Genomic DNA, 16110 nt, shown 5'->3' with positions numbered 1-16110 from the left:
GGGATGTTAGTAATGAATATGAGAAAGGGGAAAAAGGAAGTTAGACATGCTCCATTGTGTTACAGCAAAGTGATAGAGAAGAGGAGCTTTTCTATCCATTGATGCTTTCCTTGTTTTGACCAGTAAGATTCAGTTGGAAAGGAATAACATTTCTGCAACCCCATCTACCTACCCATCTGCTTGCCTAGAATTTTTTGTTTCTTCTTGGAGGGTGCACTTGGACTTGCAGACCCATATGTGCCTTTTCTTTTCCATTGGCTTTTCTTTTGATTGTCTATCTAGCACTACCCTTATTGCTTCCAAGGTCCCAGATTAAGCAGTTGGGAACCTTAATTCTCTACCTAAGCTACTGGTCTGCCAAGATTAAACAATTTGGACAGACTTCTTTCTCTATTCTACAATAGAAAATTGAAACATGGCATGATCCAAATTAGGCTGTTGGACCATCCATCAGAATTGAGTCAACATAAAGCTATATACACACATTGTTTTCTCATGGAAATATGGGATCTTTGTATCACCAAAGCAGAGCATATTTGGAACTTTCTTTGCCAATCATGAAATATGAAACCTATTGATATAGGTAGCTAACAGTGGCTCCACATGGGGATGGCTTTTCCATTTGAAAGGCCAAGAACAACAGGTCAGAATGCCTTGGGCCCTTGACTGCTTTTACCAAAGTTTGAAGTATGCTGCTTTGAAATGCCAAACTTGTGCTCTTCCCATCTTGGTAAATCTCTGAACTTATTTGCCTTATGATGATACCTTATAAACTTGAGAAACTACATTTTTACATATTTAACAGAAAGTAATATATACACCTAGATATGTGAAAGGGAACCTCAGGTTGCACTTATGGATGGTAGTCAAAATAGTGCTTCAACATCCTGCCATTCACAGGACCTTCATCCAAATCAGTTTCATTAAGACTTTTAAGGAAATAAGTATTGTTTCCTTGTAATGCTTGAACAGAAAATGGTCCTCTCCAAAGGGAATCAAATTTTCCATGTTTTCCCTTATCTTCTCTTCTTGAATCCCACTTGAGGACTTTGTCTCCAACATTAAAATCTTCTGCCTTGGTCCTTCTGTCAAAGGCTTTCTTTAACTTTTCTTGCAAAACTTGAACTCTGCTGTAAACTTGGTCTCTAGTTTGCCGTAAACATATAATTTGATTTACCCTCCTTTGCATATCATTGGGCTCAGCTTGAGTCTCTTGAAGTAGTTTCATAACAGGGATCCCTAGTGATGAAGGGAATTTGGCCTCTAATCCATAGACTAGCTCATATGGGCTGATCCCAATTGATCTTCTGGTTGTTAGTCTATCTGCCCATAAGGCATTCACAAGCTTCTTATGCCAATTCTTCTTATTTTTTTCCAATACCTTCTTTATGATGTTCACAAGGCTTTTGTTTGATGATTCGGCAAGGCCATTTCCTTAGGGATAATATGCAGTAGAATGGCCCAAGGTAATGTGAAATTTATGACAGAAATTCACCATCTTCTTAGATCTGAAGGCAACAGCATTGTCTGTTATTATTTTATCAGGACAACCAAATCTAGAAAGAATATTGGTCTCAAGGAACTGAATGATAGTGGAATCATTTGCTTGTCTGCATGGAACAACTTCAATCCATTTAGTAAAGTAGTCTGTACCTGTTAGAATCCATCTATGTTGGCCTGAAGATGAAGGGTGAATTTCCCCAATGAAATCCAAGCCCCATTGTTGAAAAGGTCTCTTAGTTGCAATAGGCCTCAAAGGAAGTGGTAGTAACTTTCTCTTTCCCTCAAACACTTGACATTTATGACATGAGGTGGTGAATTTCTTGACATCAGAGAAAACAGTGGGCCAATAGTAACCAGCCCTCAGTATTTTATCCACAATGGACTTCCAATACAAGTGTCCACCACAGTCACCTGCATGAAATTCTTTGGTGACATTGTTAGTTTCATTCTCAATCAAGCAGTTTAACAGTATACCCTCATGGTTTTTCCAAAGCAAATTGCCATTTATAACACAAAATTTAGAAGCTTTCATTTTTAGGAACCTACACTTAGTTCTGGACAATCCTGGTGGAGCACACAGGTTTTGTAACACATAACATATATCATAATACCAGGGGGATTGTTCAAAGGCTATATTGATCTTTGGAGTCGCCAGCTCCGGTTCACTGTCCAGCTGGTTGATGTCCAAGGCTTGGAAATTTGTTTCAGACATTAATTTGGCCAAACCTTGCCCTTTTATCAATTTTGTAGGTTTTATTTCAATGTCAAATTCTAAAATGTTGGCAATCCATTTTCCTCTTCTGCCCTCTAAGTTCTCTTGAGTAAGTATGTCTTTTACAATGGGACTTGGCACATAAGCTATAACATGGGAATAAAGGATGTAGATCCTAAAGTCTTTAATGGCCTTGACCAAAGCATAAGCTTGCTTTGCCATGATCTGGTATTTCAGAGGTGCATCTCTAAGAGCTCTACTAAAGAAAGCAATAGGTTTTTTATTTCCTTGGTCATCTTTCTGTAATAAGACAACAACAATTGTGTGTTGGGAAGCAAAGGAAAATATGATAAATTCCCTATCAAATTGAGGGTTGGTTAAGACTGGGGTTTGGGTGAGGGCTAGTTTGATACCTTCAAAAGCTTGATTTTCTTCTACTATCCATTTTACTTTTGAATCCTTTTTTAGCATGTTATTGAGTAATCTGCTTAATTTGGCCAAATTTGGGATAAATCTCCTTAGGAAGTTGATTTTACCCAGAAAGGCTTGTAATTCCTTTACATTTCTTGGATGAGGCATTTGTAAGATGGCCTGGATTCTGTCTGGGTCGATCCTAATGCCATCCTTTGAAATGATGTGACCCAACAGTTTACCTTCTTCCAAACCAAACAGGGATTTCTTGGGATTTAAGGAAATTCCATATTTCCTACAAGTTATGAATATCTGCCTTAGATGTTTCAGATGTTCAGGGTCAGATTTTGAAAATGGTGTAAGGTCATCTAAGTAGACCACAAGGAAATCATGGATCTCTTTGGCAAAAGCAATATCCATTGCTCTTTGAAAGGTAGCCCCTGCATTTTTCAGTCCAAAAGGCATTTTCACATATTTGAAGGTTCCCCAAGGGGTTGTAAATGCTGTTTTGTCCTGATCATCAAGGTGAACTAGGATCTGGTTGAAACCTGAGAATCCATCAAGTAGAGAAATTCTTGAGGCCCCCACTACTCTCTGCAAGATGTGATCCATCTTGGGTAAGGGGTAGTTATCTTTCAAGGACACTTGATTTAAGTTCCTTAGATCAACATAGAGCCTTATTTCACCAGTTTTCTTTCTTGTGGGGACTAAGTTTGAAATCCAATCAGAAAATCTGATTGGTGCTATGATGCCAACCTTAAACATTTTTTGTACCTCTTGTTCCATTGCTGGGAGAAGCATAGGATTGATTCTCCTCAATTTTTTCTTAAAGGGTTTTTGATCTGGTTTGAGAGGGATAGTGTGTTGAATTACAGAGGTGTCATAGGCTTTTAAATCCCCATAACTCCATGCAAAGACATCCTGGAACTCCTTGAAGAGGTCAATGTATTTAGGCTTTTGATCAGGAGGTAATGAAGCAGACAGTTTTATTATTTTGGGTTGTTCAGCAGTCCCAATGTTACACTCTTCTATGGCAGTGTTGAGGGGCTGGATTTTTGGTTTGCTGGGAACACCGTTGGAGTCGAAAATGTCTTCTAATGGAGCTAAGCCTGTTGGAAGAAAATTGTCTTTCAATTGTATAACTTCGGCTTCATCATCAGCTATCTCTTCACAACTGTTTTGTCCAAGTTCTTGTATGTTTTCTTTGTTAAAAATTGTTGGATGTAACATTTGGTTTGCTGTTTTAGGTGACATTGACTTGTTATTCTGTTTACTCTGTATTTGTGATTGACTTGCTCTTTCAATTATTTTTTATTGACTTGCTCCTTTAAGTATTTGTGTTTGACTTGCTCCTTTAAGTATTTGTGATTGACTTGCTCCCTCAATGTCAATATTTAGTCCTGCAAATTCTTGTTGCAAGGTCAGGAAATTATTTATCTGTGCATCATCTTCAAATACTTTCCAGTCTTTGACATTGTTTGGGACAGAAGGTCTATGTTTTACCTCAGCTGTAAAGCAATCATGGGGCTCAAAAGGTAACTTGCAGGTGCTTGCAAATGTGGCCAAGCTATGGGCATGCAGATTATGGGTTCTAGGAATTTTGGTAATCTGGAATTCAGTGAAGGACTGTAGTAGTTCAGCAGCAGCAGACCTATAAGATCTCAGTCTTTTATCATTAGTAACAAAATTTCCCTTTACTTGTTGGATGATCAAGTCTGAATCTCCCATAATTTAAACCTTTATGGCTTGTAAGGATTTTACTATCTTAAGCCCTAACAAGAGAGCTTCATATTCTGCCATATTGTTGGTGCATCTGAAGTTTAACCTATAGGCTCGGCCCTCTGCATGACTGTTTCGTTTGTTATGTATCCAAACCCCTTCTCCTGCCCCTAACTTGTTGACTGACCCATCAAATTCTAGAAACCATAGGTTCTCTTTTTCTAAGGGTGATTTAATAATTTCTCTGTGATCTGGGATTGTAAGTTCAAGTTCTGGTTTGTCTTCTAGGATAGTCTGATCACTTGATTGAATTAGCTTGATTTCTAGAGCAGTAGCTTGTTCATTAATGTCCTGATCTTGTTTATGTGTTTTGGTTTCAACATCATGATTTGTAAGACCTGTATTGTCATTGAAAAGAATGTATGAGTCTATGTCAGAATGGACCGCATATATGGGGAAATTTTGAGGTTTTTCTTCACTGCTGACCATGTATTTCATCAGTGACTCTCTATATAACCTCTTGGGTTGACCGAAGACTGAGATGGTTGTGTACGACATGTCTAATTGTAAGGAGCCTTGGAGTTTAGCTCCCCATGACCTTGATAACAGCATCCCATATTTGGGTGGGATATCATCAACTACAACATCCATTAAGATTGTTTTATTTGGATATTGGACCAGGGATACACATAAGTCTTTTATCAAGCCTAAGCACTTAACTTGGATGGAGTCAAATGAGAATAGGTCCTTATATGGTCTTGTAATATCTAGATTCAACCTTTCCATGACTGATTTCGGCATCAAGTTATGAGAGGCACCTGAGTCAAACATTGCATTGTGTAGTATCTTATCATGAACATGTAGACTGACATAAAAAGGTAAGATCCCTGTGGCTGCTGTCTTTCCATCAACCTCTGGACCGAACAACAATTCTGGGGTATCATCCAACACATTTACATTATCTTTATTACGAGTTAGCTGAAGGGACTTCTTGATTTTTTGTCTATAATTGTCATGTTTGGTTACTTCTGAAAGAGGGACAGCTACCTTCAATTTGCCAATTTCAGCTTCTAAGTCAAAGGGTCTTTCAGATTGGATCTTGGTATTGTGGGTGGCAACCTTTTCCTTGTTCACTAGGTTTTCTTCTTGATTCTTATCTTGATCTTGAAGCTTGTCCTTGTTACTGACCTCTTGAGGAATGTTAGTTGGGTTGAGCTGCAAGGGTGATGACTCTACTGGTTGTTGTTTTGAGGGAGAAGTTACAGCTAGTTCCTCAACTGTTACCTCATCTGTAATTGGACCAGTTTTGTCACTTGGTTCTGTGATAATAGCTTTCTTAGGCTGTGTTGTGTCCTTTGTCTTGTCAGGCTGTGTCACATTTATAGTTCTTCTTCTTCGCTTATATTGTTTATGAACTTCATAAACAGCTGTGTCATATCCTTGTTTAAAGTCAAATGACTCACCTGACCTGGTTTGGAATTGCTGAATTTCATCATATTTATGATCCTCTTGACTTAGAAAAACTTGCTGCTCATCATTCATGCCCATTAGGTTAATGTGGGTGTCATCTGTTTGTTCATCCGGAGTGGATGCCTCAGTATAGTTTTCCTGGAAAGGAGGTCTTATGTCTGGGTCAGAACCGGTCTTGCCAACGTTTGGGTTTTGATTTCTCCTAAAGTTTGGATTCCTGTTAGGGTTATTTTGTGGTGCATCCCATGATGACTTTCTCTCAACTGATTCTACTCTGTCCCCCAATCTCTTCATGCCAGTGAGTATTGCATCCAGTTTTTGATCAAAGGCTGAGGGTTCTTCTTTGAAGGTGTTTCTCTTTTCTAATCTTGCCCTGTTTCTTTTGGCAATCAGGTTAGCCTCTACTGTGACAGCAACCTTTTGGGCTTCTTCAAGGGTTTCAGGTGCCCTTTCTTTCAATTGATATGCCATATCAGGGTCAAAACCATCAGGAAATTTGTACAAGGCTAAATCAGGGGGAGGTCTTAAATTCTGTGGTATTGCGTTATATACATTATTGAATCTTGCACAATACTCCAAAACGGTCTCTTGAGGACCTCGTTTGATTGTGTCATATTCACCAAGTATGTGCAGGGGATCTTTCTTCTTCTCCCATCTATTGGTAAAAGCTTGATAAAGGTCATCAGGGGTTGTGATGGTATTTGCAGCCAGTGATCTAAACCAAGTTCTTACATCCCCTGTGAGGCTCTGAACAAAGACTCTCATTCTCACACTGTCATCATCAATTTCATAGTTCTCAAAGTGATCTTGCATCCTTCTGGCATGCTGAATTGCTGTGAAAGGGCCAGTGGAGTCAAAATATGAGATCTTGGATTGATAGTCCTGAGGTAGAGCTGGAGCATTGGCAGGTAACTGCAGGGGAGCATATCTGTTTGCCATATTTGCAGGATTTAGAGGGTTAACAGGGATGACTGGGATAGCATGAATGACTGGTATAACAGGGGTAGTGGGAAAAGTGGAGACTAGAGTGTTAGTCAAGGGAATATGTGCAGTGGATGGAGGTGTGAAAGGAGGGCTTTGAGATGTGGATGGTGAACTGGGCGAACCAAGGGTAGACCGAAATAAAACCTTGATTGGAGTTGGCACAGGGTTTGGATGAGCTGTCTCAGGACTTGAGTCAGTAAGGGTCTCCTGTTCCCGCTGCTTCCTAATGATCTTGGGGATGGTATTAGGATTTTCAAAAATAGCTGGTGGATTGGGGTCAGGGTTTGACCTAGTGTGTCTAGGTTCCCTTTTAGGAGCCAGCTTCTGAACCTTTTTTTTGATATTTTTAGGATATTTTAGGACTATTTTAAGGGACTGCTCAAGCTTTTTAGAACCACAGTATATGAACAGACCACAGTTGAAAAATAATATGCTTTGTCCCCAGTGGAGTCGCCAATTATGTTAACACCCAGGTTGTTCCCTATGACTCCCAAGGGAATACGGCCGGGGTAACCACTAACCAAGCTTTGGATTACAGTCTCTAGCCAAACTGTAATCAGAGAGGGTTCTCTCCTTAAGATTTATCTCTGTTTTGTGAGAATTTTAGACTAGTTATGAAGTGAGGGTTTGGTTTGAATATTGGTTAAATGATATCTTTCAATACCTAAGATGTAGTGTTCAGACAGTTGTAATTCATTGGGCAATGGAGTCTAGAGCTGAGAATTGTTTGAAATGCTTAAGTGGGAGTGTTCAGACTGCAGGGCCTATTGGGTATTCCAACAAACAAACTTAAAACTGTGGTGATGATGTATGATTAGCCAATGGAAAGCAATTAAGAATTTTCCACTAAGCTAGTGGTGTGAAAGTGAAGTATATTGCACAGGAGCAAACTTGAATTCCTGAAACAAGGGTCACTGTGAAAGATATATTCTGAAAGTGCAGCAATTAAGAATTACACTTATCAAGATTATAACTGAAGAAAACATTCATTAACAACATAGATTGAGCTCAGGGTATTTCATGAATAAATCCTGAAGCTATTCTTTTTCTTTGCTGCTAAATACTAGGACTTGGAAACATGTATGGATTGTAAAAGACTGAAACACATAACAAAGAGAGTTACAAAAGACTTATTGTATTGTGAGATGCACAGAGATCCTGCAACTTTTAACAAACACCATGAACGCATTCAAACAGCTCAGAACTTGAGAGATTCCATCACTTCTTTTATTAAAATCTGAATAAATTACAGCATAGGATCTCTTCAAGAGGAAATCAACAACCCCTGCAAGCTTATGCGAGGGGGAATTTATACAATCGGTTCCAAAATATCTGAACCGCTGAGTTATCTGATAATTAAATACGTTACCAAAATTTACAAAATATCAGAAAAGCAGTTACTGCTGCTATTAATACAAAATGAATGCCCTTTATATCTGTCAGGAGATACTTTGACCCTTGGAGGCCACTTAGTCGGTCTGAAGGTTCTGCTTTAATGCGGAAAAATGTGCCTTTATGGCTGTTGTGCTGTAGCTTTTCGGCCCTGCTGTCTGCAGCTGTCACTAATGCTTTAGTGGCCGGATCTTTCTACTGATTTGGCTCAGCCCATTCCTCTCTCATCCACCGTGTATGCATCACTTTTTCTGAAGGTGATGACTTATGTTTTTTGCTGAAAACTGTGCTGGAAGCCTTTAGATTTACAATATCTTTTGTATCATGCTAGTCCACCATTCCTGTGTGGGCAGCTGATGTCTAAGAATTTCATCCAAAGTCTCATCTGCCTCTGTGTATTTATAGAAATTGGGAGGCACTTCAAACAGGTGTTTAATTTCATTCATTATAAAGAATAAATTCTCTACCCTGTTGTAGAGACTTTGTCTTGTAGCTCGCCCTGTTTCCTCTGAGGTGCTGGGCCTTTCAGTGATCTGATTTGTGGCGAATGTGTTGACCCTCTTGGCATACTGCTCATGTGTAAGTAGCCTTCCTGCGTTGTTCAGTAAGCCAGGGAGACCTCTGTTTTGCAATGCCACAAATTTGTCCATGAATCTGTTGACCTCTGTCTCCATGTCTTGGGTCCTTCTCTCTAGTGTCTGCACCAGGTTTCTTAGTGTTAGGACCCTCTTTACTAATAAAATAGTCTCAGTCCTATTGGATATTCCCATAGTAGCTAACTGAGCACTTGTTCTGTTGTTAAGCACATTGATCATTCTATTGGCAACCTCAGGCATATTGCCTAGAGATGCCCTTGATCTCTGGATTTCCCTCTGTGCTTTTGCAATGAGCTCTAACTGCTCATGAGTTGTCTCAATATACTGCCATTGATCAGTGATAGATTGGCCAATATTGGCCCATAGCACTGTCTTGATCTCAGCCACTACTTTATCCAGTTTGAGCTCCTTCTCCAGCTCCTTTATCCTGTCTTTGAGGGCTTTTATTTCCCTCACCTTTTCTGCCACAGTCTGCTTGGATTTATCATACCTCTCATTGAGCTTGGCTAGACTCTCCCTGGCCTCATTTAGCTCTGCCATTTGGGCTTCCAGGGCTTGTATTTCATTCTTGAGCTTCTGCATGTCCAGGCTTGGAGCCTGCGCTGTTGTTGTTGGTGCAGTTGCTGATGTAGATGGTGTTGTCTTTTCAGTAGGAGGAGCTGTGGTCTAAGCAGGTTCCTCCAGGTTAATTATTTCTGGAGGAGGTTGAGATGATTGACCTCCCTCCTTTTGCTGTAATGATGCTTGCAATGCTGCCTGTGTAGCCTCTGAGTCACCCAGCTTTTCTTGAGTCTGGATTAGCTGTTTATATAAAGACACCAGCAAAGCTGTGGCATCTTGATCATGTCTCAGCTGGGCAACTTCATCTGTTTGAGGGTGAATTGTTGCTGGGATTTTGATCTTTCTCCTCAACGCTGCCATGTCTGCATCCCTCAATTTCAATATTTCTTGTATGCCCTTGATGTCCTTGGGATCATGTCCAATCTCTATGATTATATCTTCTAAGGCCCTGATCCTGTTATCCTTTGCTTGAGAGGATGCTCTCTCCAACTCAAGTTGGGCAGTTGTATTATTTAGGCTATTTTCTAGCCTGTAGTTATCCAGTGCCTTGTCTGCCAAGGAGGCATACACCATCTCACCCGTTTGTTTATGCAATTCGATTTTGTCCATTGGGTGGATGTCCTTGGCAAGGACCTCAAGATTGGTCCTCAAGTAGTCTGAAGGGGACTGTGGCTGCAATGCAGTTGGCATGAAGTGACTCATGATCATTTTGCCTTCATTAACATCATATGCAGACATGAGCCTTTGCTGGTTGGTGGGAGCCATTTTCAACAAATGATTATATAGTTGTATCTTTATTGGCTCATTCCTCCTCTTTATGTCAATGAACTGATGTTTGATGCTCAGTTCACCTTCTCTCTGCTAGCTTGAGGGGCTGACTTCTCCTCCCATCATCCTCTCTTGTTCCTGCTGGAAGGAACTTGCTGAGGCCTCCAGACATGGTGGGCCCATGCCCAAAGATTGCCCCAAAGGCATTTCCTCTTCCGAAAGGGGATTCATTCTGTGTCTTTTCTCCCCTTGAGTCGTTGTTGTTGTGAGGGGAGTCTCTCTATCCCTCTTTCTTCTTATGTCTTCTTTTTGTGGGGTTTGGAGGACTGAGGCCTCCACTGTCATTTCTGGCCTAGGAGGCACTGTGTCCTGAGCCTGCTGCTCAGTGGAAATTGGGGCTTCAGCTACCTTTTCTTGCTGTAATGGTTGCTCTTTCTCTTGCTGGCCCCTCTTGTTGCTGTTGTGCCTCCTCATGACGTGGCTGTTCTGGTTCCATCTCCTTTTCTTTTCCTTTGCTTGAGGTTTGCTCAGTAGCTTTAACCGCTTGCTGATTTACTGTGGAGGAAGATGCAGCTACTCCCACTTGAGTTCTTGGAAGAGTAAACACCTGTGCACAAAGCTCCAAGTCAGCCATCTTTTGGATATTTCTAACTGCTCTTTGATTTAATTCTTCTTGTGTAGCAGCCTCCTCTAAGGTTCCCCTCCTCCATTTTACTTGATTTGGATATTTTTCTATGTGAGGCAACCTTACCTTGTCATAACCAGAAATCCTGTACTTGACCCTTCTTAGAGTTATGAAGTGATTGGGGTCATAAGGTTTCCAAAGGAAATTGGTCTGTAGGCCAAGGGATCCTAACATGCTGTCGGCTTCTTGCCAACCTTCCTCCCTTTTGTTGTAGATGAAGTGGCCTAATTGGTTTCTGACCTTGAGTTGTGCTTTCTTGCCTCTGCTTGAAAAGTGCAGCACATCAGCATTCCCAAATTACCTGAAGTATTCCAGGGCAAACAATCTAATGGGCACATATCTGGGCAATATGTATGGGGGCAGCTCACACCCATATATTCTGATGACTGTGTGGTGTTGGTAATAATACCAATCCCTGATGTTGTATGCCTTGGACAGCTGAAGAATCCTTCGCATCTCATCAGTTAGCCTAGGAGGAGGTGAGCTCATGAGCAGAGACATGGCTGGGTGGATGAAGAGGTCTATAAATTCATAATAGGTGTATGGAGAAACAGATCTGGAGTGGAAGGCAGAGGACCAATACACCACTGACCTTGGATTTCCTTGTGCATCCACTCTCTTCATAGCAAAGTGGAACTTCTCATGTTGATAATACAAAATCAAGTGGTAGATGTAGGAGGTGTATCTGAACACCCTTTCTCTTGGTAAGTTCATCAATTGCTCATGTATTTTGTCAGATATGTAAGTGGCATAGTCATAGCAGATTGGAGACTTGCCAGGGGCAAACATGAGCATCATCACCAGCACAGTCTCATCAACAAATTCAATAGAATTATAGCCCAGAATGGGACTGATCATGTCTACAAGCTCCCTGCCCAATTGGTTTAGGTAAACATGAGAAATGGGAGGGTACTTCACTGTGTCAGAGTCAATATATAATTGATTTAGCTTGGTGATCTGGGCATCTGTCAATTTGGCTCCTTGCTTTATCAGATCAGCTAGTGATAAAGGGACTAATTTCTTCTCAGTTTTGAAATGGAGCATCTCTCTGATGGCTTCAGGGGTGACATAGAAAACAACTGAGCCTGAAGGGTCAATCACAGCCCTCTGAGTGGCGTCGTAGGATTCAGCACATAGGTGGATCAGGTCATGAAACTGGTTGACCTGAGGGAGTTTGAATAGAGGGAGGAAAGAATCCCAAATGCCCAATACATCTGTTCCAGCCTCATGTTTAATCCTCAACTCATTCAGCAAATGAATGTGGTACTTGCTGTGCATTAGCATTTCTTCTGCTATCTGATAATCCAGGTCTGCTAGAGGCTGCCACTCCAGTTGTCTCTGATGGGCATTTAGAGGAGCAATATTCAATGCTACAGGAGCTACTGGTGGATCCATGGTTACTTTTAGGATTTATGTCGTTTATAAATTGGTGTTACTGTGCAGAGCAACACCACAGAGTTTTCTTTGAACAGAAAGGTAAATTACTGAGGGACAGAGGATAAATGGTCAATTGCAGCAATTGAAATACTGCTTAAAGGATGGATAAGACAAATGTCTGGTCTTAAACTCTTTTTCTCAGCAAATTGGTACAGCTTGGGTTACCATTTCGCGATTGCACGAATAGAATGCAGTTATTGGTAAAAAACTCGGGCAAACAAGGCTCAACCGGTGAATTTTGACCTTAGAGTGTAAATGGGGGCTAGGCACAGGGGATTTTCGGGTGAATTATAAGTTTCTCAGTGTTTTAAGCTTTCTTGGCAATTTACAGACGAAACCAGGTGCAAGAGGGATTCACAAGGATAAATACCTGGTATATAGAGAACAATGGACACGAATGCAGGTGGAAATGGCGCGCGAGCGATCTCGAGGTCAAGTTCAGCAGGTTGGTGCGCAGTTGGACGTAAAAACCATGCAGAAAGAACAACAGTGTTTTTGGCAAAAAGTGCAAAAGACGCAAAATTTTGGCCAAAATATGGATTTTTGGAACATTGGCGCCTTTTTTGGATGACATCAGCATGACGTCATCAGGTGGGGTCAAGGTCGGATGACATCAGCATGACGTCATCGGGTGACGTGGCGGCATAAGAGAGGTCCACGGGGATGGTGAGGTGGCAGATAGGTGGAGCAATGGCAGACGGGGTGTACCGACGCAGCGCTGACTTAGCAGTGATGCTGGCAGTGACGTAGGCAGGACGGATTAACCGAAATCGGAAGTTTTTAGCGGTTTCATATCGCACCGCCTTCCATACGAAAGCGGAATTGTCAGAGGTACCTCTGATACGATGTGGGGGTGACGCGTGGCAGAGGCCTGACGTCACCCTTTGACAGATATCGGAAGGTATCTTTTGGACGTCGGGGCCGGTTTGATATGTACGAGGGCCGTCAGATGAAAAGGGCCTGATCCGACGGTCGACGAATCATTGAGCTGGCCGGACGATACGGATGCAGGCGGGATTAAAATAATATTTCTTTCAAAATTTGTGCCCGGCGGGACCTTTGGGAATTTGGCGATTCATATGGTTTTTTCAATGTTTTTACAAAAATGCGCATAGCGCTAAGACTTTGGGTAAACGGGAAAAAGTGGGTTTTTGTATGCTTTTTGCAAATAAAGCGGGTTATGGGTAAAAAGGGGTTTTTTACAAGGTCTTTTAGCAAATGACAGGGTTAATGGTTTCGATAACTTCTGAAGGGGGACAAGGGGTATGGTTTGGGTTCTTAAAGTGACCGGATGTCACTTTAATCCCTGACTGTGAACATATGGCTATAGTGCCAAGGGGAAGGGGTATTTATAGCATGCTTGGGGTTTATACACCATAGTGTTTATAATAGTAGGGAAAAGGGGAACATAGGGGATTTAGATAATAAGAAGTTAGGGGTTAGTAAGAGTGGGGGAAGCGGTGAAACACTAAGTTTTGTATGAAATCAACTTAGTATAGGAAGTAGATCAAAATGAAAAGAATTTTTAGACAAGAAATGTGGCTCTAAAGGAAACCAGAACCAACATAAAACCTTGAATTCTTTCATGAACATCACTGGTGTAGGGATGTTAGTAATGAATATGAGAAAGGGAAAAAAGGAAGTTAGACATGCTCCATTGTGTTACAGCAAAGTGATAGAGAAGAGGAGCTTTTCTATCCATTGATGCTTTCCTTGTTTTGACCAGCAAGATTCAGTTGGAAAGGAATAACATTTCTGCAACCCCATCTACCTACCCATCCGCTTGCCTAGCATTTTTTGTTTCTTCTTGGAGGGTGCACTTGGACTTGCAGACCCATATGTGCTTTTTCTTTTCCATTGGCTTTTCTTTTGATTGTCTATCTAGCACTACCCTTATTGCTTCCAAGGTCCCAGATTAAGCAGTTGGGAACCTTAATTCTCTACCTAAGCTACTGGTCTGCCAAGATTAAACAGTTTGGACAGACTTCTTTCTCTATTCTACAACAGAAAATTGAAACATGGCATGATCCAGATTAGGCTGTTGGACCATCCATCAAAATTGAGTCAACATAAAGCTATATACACACATTGTTTTCTCATGGAAATATGGCATCTTTGTATCACCAAAGCAGAGCATATTTGGAACTTTCTTTGCCAATCATGAAATATGAAACCTATTGATATAGGTAGCTAACAGGCGGCCTAATGAAGACATCCTCAATTGTGTTGGCATTGATGTCAACAGTCACGTTGGGGAGATTCATTGGGTAGTTAGCATTGCCTAACTGTTGGTAGGAGTGTTGGCATTGACGTCAACCAGACTATCTTGGATGCTTGTCGTAGTAGATGTTGGTAATGATGGCCCAAGAGGAATCCCATGGTTCTTCATGGCTCAGAAGGATTCGTATGATAGCTGCAATATTTAACTAGAGAATCATTATAGTAGCAGGCTTAGTGTAAAAGCCATAAAATGATGATAACAATAATGAGCCAGATGGAAGTCCATGGTAGCTGCAGGCTTGCTTAAGAAGCCATAAAATGATGACTATTTGTTGGTCAGGATGAAATCCCATGGTAACTGTAGGCTTCATGTAGAGAATCATCACAGTAAAACGCTTATTGGAAAAGCCATAAACTAATGATTACAGTGATGGACTAAGAGGAATTCCCTGGTACCTGTAGGATTCATGCAGAGGATCACCTTGGTAGTTATGACTCTAGTTGTCCGGAGAGTCAAGGAAAAGAATAATTTCAAAGAGATTGGAGCCATTTTAGATGTAATATATGGGCTCGTAGACTAAATCAAACCCTCTCCATTAGAAATTTCTCTAGATGAGCTTTCCATTGATATGTAGAAGTTCAAAAATGGACTGTTGGTTCAAAAGGTATGGCTTGCTGAAGTTCATGAATTTGAAGCCTTAGGCAGGAAATAATATCAACATATCGAAGATCAACGATCCAACATATCAGAATATCGAAGATCAGCAATCCAGTGACACTAGAGGTCCAGAGCATCAGACATATTTTTGATCTCATATCGAAGGTCAGGGAAATCGACGCATCACAACATCGGAGGTCGAGAGAAATTGATGATCTCATACTAGAGGTCTAGAGGTATCTGCGATTGCATATCGAAGGTCCTAAGATATAAGAGCATTGACACATTGGAAGTCAACAAATCTGAGAATCACAACTTCTTAAGGTGACAACCTTTAAAAATTTGTGATATGCATAATGTGCCGATAATGTTAAAAGTCATGGGAGAACTCCAATAAATATTAAAAAAGGATTTCATTGCAAAGCCAATGGTCGACGGTCCTTTTCTCTCTCCTCTAGCAGAACATGTGATGTCATATGATTAGTCTCGATAAGGACACATGGTTGCAAGTGATTGGATCTGATAAGGACACATGGCGACATCTGGTTGATTCTTATAAGGGACAAGTGGAAGATGAAATTAGCATGATGTGGTAGTATGGAAGGACACATGGCAAGAAGTTTTTTCATTTCGAGAGGGCCTAATGGACCATAACTGGGTGACATGTGTCACCTTTAAGGAGTCACCACGTGGAAGTGATGACATCATATTGGAAGTCGGGGATAAAAGGATTGAGAATATCATAACTTTATAATAGTTTTTTATTGCAAAAGTTACAATAACGGGGGCTCCTATATCTGCTTGTGACATGGTATAGAAGAACTTAAAGAACCAAGGGCAGAGAGCTATTAACAAAGAGAAAATGTCCCCCAACAAGAGTCTAAATTCTCTAGCACCTCAAGGCTAAGCGGTAGGTCATGGCCCTCGATCCTATGGTGAGAAATGCAGAAAGGGCTAAGCATAAGGGGCTCGTCATATTCGAGGTCAACAATCA

This window comes from Pinus tabuliformis, chromosome 3_2 (assembly GCF_031772625.1).
Source record: "Pinus tabuliformis cultivar Carrire ecotype Pingquan chromosome 3_2, CPIR1, whole genome shotgun sequence".
Lineage (NCBI taxonomy): Eukaryota > Viridiplantae > Streptophyta > Pinopsida > Pinales > Pinaceae > Pinus > Pinus tabuliformis.
The sequence above is the reverse complement of the archived record's forward strand: the minus strand, read 5'-3'. Positions refer to the sequence as shown.